Source organism: Rattus rattus, chromosome 7 (assembly GCF_011064425.1).
Source record: "Rattus rattus isolate New Zealand chromosome 7, Rrattus_CSIRO_v1, whole genome shotgun sequence".
In the NCBI taxonomy this organism is placed as follows: Eukaryota; Metazoa; Chordata; class Mammalia; order Rodentia; family Muridae; genus Rattus; species Rattus rattus.
This window is the reverse complement of record NC_046160.1, coordinates 63606105-63616987: the sequence shown is the minus strand read 5'-3', so window position 1 is coordinate 63616987 and position 10883 is coordinate 63606105. Positions and strand designations below refer to the sequence as shown.

Here is a 10883-nt window from a genome sequence, read left to right as displayed (position 1 = left end):
CCAAGAACACCTATGCCGCATTCCGCCGCAAACAAAATTGAGCCTCGGGACCACAGGTAAGACTAACTTATCTGCTGCAAGTGACTTGCCTGGTGGAATCGGGACAACAGAGGCAGAATCCCTCTAGAACCAGGCACGCCCTGTGTTTACGGAAGTCCCACACCCGGATCCCGCCCGCAGCAGCTCTCTCTGCTCCCAGAACCCGTGGGAGATACCACCGCCTGGTCAGGTGGGCACTCCTGAGGCTGCAGAGCGGAAGAGACCACCAACACTGCCCACCCCTGCCCACAACCCCTGACCCTAAGAGGAAACTGTACAAGGCCTCTGGGTTCCTGTGGGGAGGGCCCAGGGCAGCAGGAGCCCTGCCTAAGACACGCCGGAACCTGAAGGAAACAGACCGGATAAACAGTTCTCTGCACCCAAATCCCGTGGGAGGGAGAGCTAAACCTTCAGAGAGGCAGACACGCCTGCGAAACCAGAAGAGACTGCTCTCTGCACACATTACTGATTCCAGAGGAAAGCACCAGAATCCATCTGAAACCCTGGTGCACTGAGGCTCCCGGAAGAGGAGGCGCAGATCTTCCTGGTTGCTGCCACCGCGGAGAGCCCGTGGGCAGCACCCCCCGAGCGAACTTGAGCCTCGGGACCACAGGTAAGACCAACTTTTCTGCTGCAAGTGACTTGCCTGGTGAACTCAAGGCACAGGTCCACAGGAACAACTGAAGACAAGTAGAAAGGAAAACTACTCACCAAAAGCAGAACACTCTGTCCCCATAACTGACTGAAAGAGAGGAAAACAGGTCTACAGCACTCCTGACACACAGGCCTACAGGACAGTTTAGCCACTGTCAGAAATAGCAGAACAAAGTAACACTAGAGATAATTTGATGGCGAGAGGCAAGCGCAGGAACCCAAGCAACAGAAACCAAGACTACATGGCACCATCGGAGCCCAATTCTCCCATCAAAACAAACATGGAATATCCAAACACACCAGAAAAGCAAGATCTAGTTTCAAAATCATATTTGATGATGATGTTGGAGGACTTCAAGAAAGACATGAAGAACTCCCTTAGAGAAACACAGGAAAACATAAATAAACAAGTAGAAGCCTACAGAGAGGAATCACAAAAATTCCTAAAAAGAATTCCAGGAAAATATAAATAAACAAGTAGAAGCCCATAGAGAGGAGTCACAAAAATCCCTAAAAGAACTCCAGGAAAACACAATCAAACAGTTGAAGGAATTAAAAATGGAAATAGAAGCAATCAAGAAAGAACACATGGAAACAACCCTGGATATAGAAAACCAAAAGAAGAGACAAGGAGCTGTAGATACAAGCTTCACCAACAGAATACAAGAGATGGAAGAGAGAATCTCAGGAGCAGAAGATTCCATAGAAATCATTGACTCAACTGTCAAAGATAATGTAAAGCGGAAAAAGCTACTGGTCCAAAAAATACAGGAAATCCAGGACTCAATGAGAAGATCAAACCTAAGGATAATAGGTATAGAAGAGAGTGAAGACTCAGCTCAAAGGACCAGTAAATATCTTCAACAAAATCATAGACAAAATCTTCCCTAACCTCAGGAAAGAGATGCTTATAAACATACAAGAAGCCTACAGAACTCCAAATAGATTGGACCAGAAAAAAACACCTCCGTCACATAATAGTCAAAACACCAAAGCACAAAATAAAGAAAAGAATATTAAAAAGCAGTAAGGGAAAAAGGTCAAGTAACATATAAAGGCAGACCTATCAGAATCACACCAGACTTTTCACCAGAAACTATGAAGGCCAGAAGATCCTGGACTGATGTCATACAGACCCTAAGAGAACACAAATGCCAGCCCAGGCTACTGTATCCTGCAAAACTCTCAATTAACATAGATGGAGAAACCAAGATATTCCATGACAAAACAAAATTTACACAATATCTTTCTACAAATCCAGCGCTACAAAGGATAATAAATGGTAAAGCCCAACATAAGGAGGCAAGCTATACCCAAGAAGAGGCAAGAAACTAATCGTCTTGGCAACAAAACAAAGAGAAGAAAAGCACACAAACATAACACATCCAAGTATGAATATAACAGGAAGCAATAATCACTATTCCTTAATATCTCTCAACATCAATGGCCTCAACTCCCCAATAAAAAGACATAGATTAACAACCTGGATACGCAACGAGGACCCTGCATTCTGCTGCCTACAGGAAACACACCTCAGAGACAAAGACAGACACTACCTCAGAGTGAAAGGCTGGAAAACAACTTTCCAGGCAAATGGTCGGAAGAAGCAAGCTGGAGTAGCCATTCTAATATCAAATAAAGTCAATTTTCAACTAAAAGTCATCAAAAAAGATAAGGAAGGACACTTTATATTTATCAAAGGAAAAATCCACCAAGATGAACTCTCAATCCTAAATATCTATGCCCCAAATACAAGGGCACCTACATACGTAAAAGAAACCTTACTAAAGCTCAAAACACACATTGCACCTCACACAATAATAGTAGGAGACTTCAACACCCCACTCTCATCAATGGACAGATCATGGAAACAGAAATTAAACAGAGACGTAGACAGACTAGGAGAAGTCATGAGCCAAATGGACTTAACGGATATTTATAGAACGTTCTACCCTAAAGCAAAAGGATATACCTTCTTCTCAGCTCCTCATGGTACTTTCTCCAAAATTGACCATATAATTGGTCAAAAAACAGGCCTCAACAGGTACAGAAAGATAGAAATAATCCCATGCGTGCTATCGGACCACCACGGCCTAAAGCTGGTCTTCAATAACAATAAGGGAAGAATGCCCACATATACGTGGAAATTGAACAATGCTCTACTCAATGATAACCTGGTCAAGGAAGAAATAAAAGAAAAGAAATTAAAAACTTTTTAGAATTTAATGAAAATGAAGGTACAACATACCCAAACTTATGGGACACAATGAAAGCTGTGCTAAGAGGAAAACTCATAGCGCTGAGTGCCTGCAGAAAGAAACAGGAAAGAGCATATGTCAGCAGCTTGACAGCACACCTAAAAGCTCTAGAACAAAAAAAAGCAAAAACACCCAGAAGGAGTAGAAGGCAGGAAATAATCAAAATCAGAGCTGAAATCAACCAAGTAGAAAAAAAAAGGACCATAGAAAGAATCAACAGAACCAAAAGTTGGTTCTTTGAGAAAATCAACAAGATAGATAAACCCTTAGCCAGACTAACGAGAGGACACAGAGAGCGTGTCCAAATTAACAAAATCAGAAATGAAAAAGGAGACATAACTACAGATTCAGAGGAAATTCAAAAAATCATCAGATCTTACTATAAAAGCCTATACTCAACAAAACTTGAAAATCTGCAGGAAATGGACAATTTCCTAGACAGATACCAGGTACCGAAGTTAAATCAGGAACAGATAAACCAGTTAAACAACCCCATAACTCCTAAGGAAATAGAAGCAGTCATTAAAGGTCTCCCAACCAAAAAGAGCCCAGGTCCAGACGGGTTTAGTGCAGAATTCTATCAGACCTTCATAGAAGACCTCATACCAATATTATTCAAACTATTCCACAAAATTGAAACAGATGGAGCATTACCGAACTCCTTCTATGAAGCCATAATTACTCTTATACCTAAAACCACAAAAAGACCCAACAAAGAAAGAGAACTTCAGACCAATTTCCCTTATGAACATCGGCCTTAAAAATACTCAACAAAATTCTGGCAAACCGATCCAAGAGCACATCAAAACAATCATCCACCATGATCAAGTAGGCTTCATCCAGGCATGCAGGGATGGTTTAATATCTGGAAAACCATCAACGTGATCCATTATATAAACAAACTGAAAGAACAAAACCACATGATCATTTCATTAGATGCTGAGAAAGCATTTGACAAAAATTCAACACCCTTCATGATAAAAGTCCTGGAAAGAATAGGAATCAAGGCCCATACCTAAACATAGTAAAAAGCCATATACAGCAAACCAGTGGCTAACATTAAACTAAATGGAGAGAACTTGAAGCAATCCCACTAAAATCAGGGACTAGACAAGGCTGCCCACTCTCTCTCTACTTATTCAATATGGTTCTTGAAGTTCTAGCCAGAGCAATCAGACAACAAAAAGGAGGTCAAGGGGATACAGATCGGAAAAGAAGAAGTCAAAATATCACTATTTGCAGATGATATGATAGTATATTTAAGTGATCCCAAAAGTTCCACCAGAGAACTACTAAAGCTGATAAACAACTTCAGCAAAGTGGCTGGGTATAAAATTAACTCAAATAAATCAGTAGCCTTCCTCTACACAAAAGAGAAACAAGCCGAGAAAGAAATTAGGGAAACGACACCCCTTCATAATAGACCCAAATAATATAAAAGTACCTCGTGTGACTTTAACCAAGCAAGTAAAAGATTTGTACAACAAGAACTTCAAGACTCTGAAGAAAGAAATTGAAGAAGACCTCAGAAGATGGAAAGATCTCCCATGCTCATGGATTGGCAGGATTAATATAGTAAAAATGGCCATTTTACCAAAAAGCGATCTACAGATTCAATGCAATCCCATCAAAATACCAATCCAATTCTTCAAAGAGTTAGACAGAACAATTTGCAAATTCATCTGGAATAACAAAAAACCCAGGATAGCTAAAACTATCCTCAACAATACAAGGACTTCAGGGGGAATCGCTATCCCTGAACTCAAGCAGTATTACAGAGCAATAGTGATAAAAACTGCATGGTATTGGTACAGAGACAGACAGATAGACTAATGGAACAGAATTGAAGACCCAGAAATGAACCCACACACCTATGGGCACTTGATTTTTGACAAAGGAGCCCAAATCATCCAATGGAAAAAAGATAGCATTTTCAGCAAATGGTGCTGGTTCAACTGGAGGTCAACATGTAGAAGAATGCAGATCGATCCATGCTTATCACCCTGTACAAAGCTTAAGTCCAAATGGATCAAGGACCTCCACATCAAACCAGACACACTCAAACTAATAGAAGAAAAACTAGGGAAGCATCTGGAACACATGGGCACTGGAAAAATTTCCTGAACAAAACACCAATGGCTTATGCTCTCTAAGATCAAGAATGGACAAATGGGATCTCATAAAACTACAAAGCTTCTGTGCAAAGGCAAAGGACACTGTGGTCAAGGACAAAACGGCAACCAACAGATTGGGAAAAGATCTTTACCAATCCTACAACAGATAGAGGGCTTATATCCAAAATATACAAAGAACTCAAGAAGTTAGACTGCAGGGAGACAAATAACCCTATTAAAAAATGGGGTTCAGAGCTAAACAAAGAATTCACAGCTGAGGAATGCCGAATGGCTGAGAAACACCTAAAGAAATGTTCAACATCTTTAGTCATCAGGGAAATGCAAATCAAAACAACCCTGAGATTTCACCTCACACCAGTGAGAATGGCTAAGATCAAAAACTCAGGTGACAGCAAATGCTGGCGAGGATGTGGAGAAAGAGGAACACTCCTCCATTGTTGGTGGGGTTGCAGACTGGTACAACCATTCTGGAAATCAGTCTGGAGGTTCCTCAGAAAATTGGACATTGAACTGCCTGAGGATCCAGCTACCTCTCTTGGGCATATACCCAAAAGATGCCCCAACATATAAAAAAGACACGTGCTCCACTATATTTCATCACAGCCTTATTTATAATAGCCAGAAGCTGGAAAGAACCCAGATGCCCTTCAACAGAGGAATGGATACAGAAAATGTGGTACATCTACACAACGGAATATTACTCAGCTATCAAAAACAACGAGTTTATGAAATTCGTAGGCAAATGGTTGGAACTGGAAAATATCATCCTGAGTGAGCTAACCCAATCACAGAAAAACATACATGGTATGCACTCACTGATAAGTGGCTATTAGCCCAAATGCTTGAATTACCCTAGTTGCCTAGAACAAATGAAACTCAAGACGGATGATCAAAATGTGAATGCTTCACTCCTTCTGTAAGAGGGGAACAAGAATACCCTTGGCAGGGAAGAGAGAGGCAAAGATTAAAACAGAGACTGAAGGAACACCCATTCAGAGCCTGCCCCACATGTGGCCCATACATATAGAGCCACCCAATTAGACAAGATGGATGAAGCAAAAAGTGCAGACCAACAGGAGCCGGATGTAGATCTCTCCTGAGAGACACAGCCAGAATACAGCAAATACAGAGGCGAATGCCAGCAGCAAACCACTGAACTGAGAAGGGACCCCGTTGAAGGAATCAGAGAATGAACTGAAGAGCTTGAAGGGGCTTGAGACCCCATATGTACAACAATGCCAAGCAACCAGAGCTTCCAGGGACTAAGCCACTACCTAAAAGACTATACATGGACTGACCCTGGACTCTGACCTCATAGGTAGCAATGAATATCCTAGTAAGAGCACCAGTGGAAGGGAAGCCCTGGGTCCTGTTAAAAGACTGAACCCCAGTGAACTAGACTGTCGGGGAGGCGGCAATGGGGGAGGGTGGGGAGGGGAACACCCATAAGGAAGGGGGAGGAAGGGATGTTTGCCTGGAAACAGGAAAGGGAATAACACTCAAATGTACATAAGAAATACTCAAGTTAATAAAAAAAAATACAGTAAAAAAAAAATTATATTTAAAGGTTCAGAAAATGAAACCAAGGACAAAAGACGCCTCACAGAGGCTGGCAGTATGTGGGTGAATCTGTAGATTTTGTTCATTTCTAATGTCTCCACATTAAGTGTCTGTTCTGACAAGCTCAGTAATATTAATTCTTTTAGAGATGACCACAGGGTCTTAATGGCCATCATCTAACCAGTGAAATGTCTCATGCCTAAGCTCAAAGTTTACTGATTTATTCCCATTTGAAAATATAAGAAGACTTTCGCTACTATTAAATCACCATATTGCTTTAAATTATAGTTCTATAGTACTATAAAATGGTTCTTCAAAAACCCTCTCAAACTAAAGTAATGATTTCCTGGTGAGAATTCTATCCCTTTCTGAAGGCAAGCCTGTAGAAACTATATGTGTAGAGGACTCACCTTTAATCCCTGTAGCTGGACATAAATGCTCTGAGTACATACCTTTAATACCAAACAATGTAGAGAGGGTTGGTTTGTAGAAGGAAGCACTTTTGCTTGAAGGTAACTTCTAATTAAAAGTGAGACAAAGTGATGAATCAGAGAAAGATTTGACAGAATGAGTCAGAGATAGGATACTTCCACTCTCCTGAGAACAGCACAGGAAAGAACCCAGAGTGAGTCACTATGGAGTCAGAACAGTGAGTGCAATGCAGTGCAGTTTAGTTCCTTCATGACTTCATGCAGTTCAGTGCAAGCCTGCAGAAACAGTTAAAGCCAGAGAATATAAAGGAACCAGATTAGAACAGATTGACAGAGTTAATGTGAGACCAAATAGAGCAATTCAGTCAGAAGCCAAGACAAACCAGATTGAATTAATATGCTTGGAAGACTAGATTGTATGGAGGCTATAAGCTTCCAAGCCCAGCTTTGGAATAGTTAACAACACTCTGAGTTCAGCCTAATCGTGATTAGATCATCATCAGAGGAGTAAAAGTTGCTTTCACTTGCATGCTTATTGGAAGTCATGGAATGCCAAAGTTGTTCCCAGCACAGGGTGTGTGGCCCCATGTGTTTAACAAGATTAGAAGATGAAACAAACTCATCTCTTCCCAGTCATCTCTTTCCTTCTTAACTTAAAAATCTGATTCTAAGACCATCAAATTGTTGGTTCCTAACAAAATTGGGAATTTGGTAGTCACAAGTTGAAGTATATGGAATATTAGAAGTGAAATTAAATATCTTCTAAATTAAAAAAAAAATGTGTTGAGATACTGTCCTGGTTAGCTTGGTCAACTTGTCACAAAGCTAGACATACTTAAAAAGGCAATCACAATTAAGAAATTGCCTCCATCGGATATGCCTGTGAACAATTTCTGAGGTGTTTTCTTTATAGCTAATTGATGTAAGCATGCCCAGTCCAACATCGGCAAAGTCATCACTAGACAGGTTCTCCTGGGATGTATAAGAAAGCAATCTGAGCAAGCCAGGGTAAGGGTTTCCATTCGGTCTCTATCTCAGTTCCTGCCTTCAGGTCTCAGTCTTGAGTTCCTGTCCTGATAAACACTTTCCTACTCAAGTTGCTTTTGGCCACTATTTATCACAGCAACAGAAACCCAACTGGAACATATAGTGGGGTTATGTTTATTTTTATTCAATTAAAAATGTTGTATAGTTATGCTCTCTCTTATGTAGAAAAGGAAATTAAAATATTTTGTCGTATTTCTCACATAGTAAGAGGGAAGTCCTACTTGCAGTTAGTCTATGTTGTGTCTGCCTTGTATGATAACACAGAATACATACACAATGATTTTACAAGCAAGGGAATTTTATAATGTTAGCTTCTAAACCTATAATTGTCCATTAGAGACAATAACAAAAGCCAATATATTTGGCTTATCACATATATTTAATATTTAAACATATTTTTCAGAGTACAAATTTTACTCAAGATATAAAATTATCATTTAAGACAAATCATTTGATAATTAATTTCAATTTGTGTTTAATTATGTTTTGTGGTAATACTTGACTAGGATTAGATACATAAAATTTTATCATAGCCTTTGTCCCCCAAATCTTCTCCCTCAGATAAAATATAAATAAATATTTTCTTTCTAGTGTTTCACAATGTCACATACATGGTGTTAATCTCTTAAACTCAGTAAATAGTTTATCTATAAGAAAAATATTCTCCAAGTGCAAAAGTTCAACTAGAAAAATATGCTCCCGATGATTCTGAAGGCCTCTGTTTTCACTACCATGGAATTTCTGAACTGCTACATGGCTGTCTTTGGTGTAACTTTTGTTTACAACAGATGCGGTGTTTACAGTGACGCCTATCACCATTTATTAATGCTATACATTAGAGATATTTGCTGCTCTAAAAATGATATGCTAAAATATGCTAAAGCACTTTAAGGTATTACAAAATGAACTGACAATTTATTAATCACATTTCTTCTTTCATAATTATAGATGATAAACCTTGAATAAAACAATGTAAATATATCAATTTGTTTAGTATAATTAAGGAAACGTTTTATAATGACACCTCCAGTGTAACTGTTCCACACAATTTTTACCTAAATTGCAAGAAAATTTTCCACATTTTTTTTCTTTTGGAATTAAATATAAGTAGTCATTACTAATAAATGATAGAGTTAGAAGAAATCAAGCATAGCATGATCTTGAACTATTCATGTGCCCAGAATCATAACATACAATGTATATTACAATTAAGTATGGTCTGAAAAATAAATTTTGCAGGGAACTTTATTGATAGTATTCAAGAATAAGGAGGGCTTCCTAGTTCCCCCCTGTTATTATGGGGGTCTGGGATGGAATTGTGAGGGAGATGCTCAGTGTCGGGGGCTGAGTTGGGATGGGGACTCTTCAGCAACTGAGGGCCTCTCTCTTGTTCTCAGTATACTTGCTGGGCTGGGGTGGGTGGTCCAGGGTTTCTTACTCCTTGGAGGCCATGTAGGCCATGAGGTCCACCACCCTGTTGCTGTAGCCATATTCATTGTCATACCAGGAAATGAGCTTACAAAATTGTCATTGAGAGCAATGCCAGCCCCAGCACCAAAGGTGGAAGAATGGGAGTTGCTGTTGAAGTCACAGGAGACAATTTGGTCCTCAGTGTAGGCCAGGATAGCCTTTAGTGGGCTCTCAGAAGCCTGCTTCATCACATTCTTGATGTCATCATACTTGGCAGGTTTCTCTAGGCAACATGTCAGATCCACAATGGATACATTTGTGGTAAGAACACAGAAGGCCATGCTAGTGAGCTTCCCGGTCAGCTCTGGGATGACCTTGTCCACAACATTGGCAGCACCAGTGGATGCAGGGATGATGTTCTAGGTTGCCCCACAACACCTTTCCAGAGGGGCCATCCACAGTCTTCTGAGTGGCAGTGATGGCATGAACTGTGGTCATGAGCCCTTCCACAATGATGCCAAAGTTGTCATGGATTGGCCAGAGTGGCTAAGCAGTTGGTGGCACAAGATGCATCGCTGACAATCTTGAGTGAATTGTCATATTTCTCATGCTTCACACCCACCACAAACATGGGGCATCAGCAGAAGGGGCGGAGGTGATGACCCTTTCGGCCCCACCCTTCAAGTGAGCCCCAGCCTTCTCCATGGGGTGAAGACACCAGTAGACTCCACAACATACTCAGCACCAGCATCACCCCATTTGATGTTAGCAGGATCTCACTCCTGGAGGATGGTGATGGGCTTCCCATTAATGACAAGCTTTCCATTCTCAATCTTAATTGTGCTGTGAATTTGCCATGGGTAGTGTCATACTGGAACGTGTAGACCATGTAGTTGAGGTCAATGAAGGGGTCATTGATGGCAATAATCTCCACTTTGCAATGCAGAGAAGGCATCCCTCGTAACCAGGTATCTAATACAGCCAAATTTGTTCACACCAACCTTCACCATCTTGTCTACGGGTGAAGGCTGGCACTGCATGAGAAGATGTAGCTGTCGCTGGAACAAGGAAGAGCAGAAAGCCAATGTGAAAATTTTATAACTAAATTCTTGAAGAAAAGATGAATCAAATGACACCAGAGTCCCCACACAATAAAACAGGGCACTATTAAATATACCGCAGTGCCCCACCTATCTAAATAAGCAATTGCATGTTATGTTTACATGCTATAATCTAATTGTTGTATAATATAAAAGCTTTCAGAATTGGTAATTAAATTTATAATCTCAACTGAGACATTAAAACACACATATTTGAACATATAACTGCAGAGTACTATATGATGTTCC

At 40.3% G+C, this 10883-nt stretch overlaps 1 pseudogene; it reads right to left on the bottom strand.

Annotated features, from left to right (window-relative positions):
- Positions 1–9570: 9570 nt before the first annotated feature.
- LOC116906076 lies at positions 9571–10489 on the bottom strand (annotated as a pseudogene).
- Positions 10490–10883: the final 394 nt, after the last annotated feature.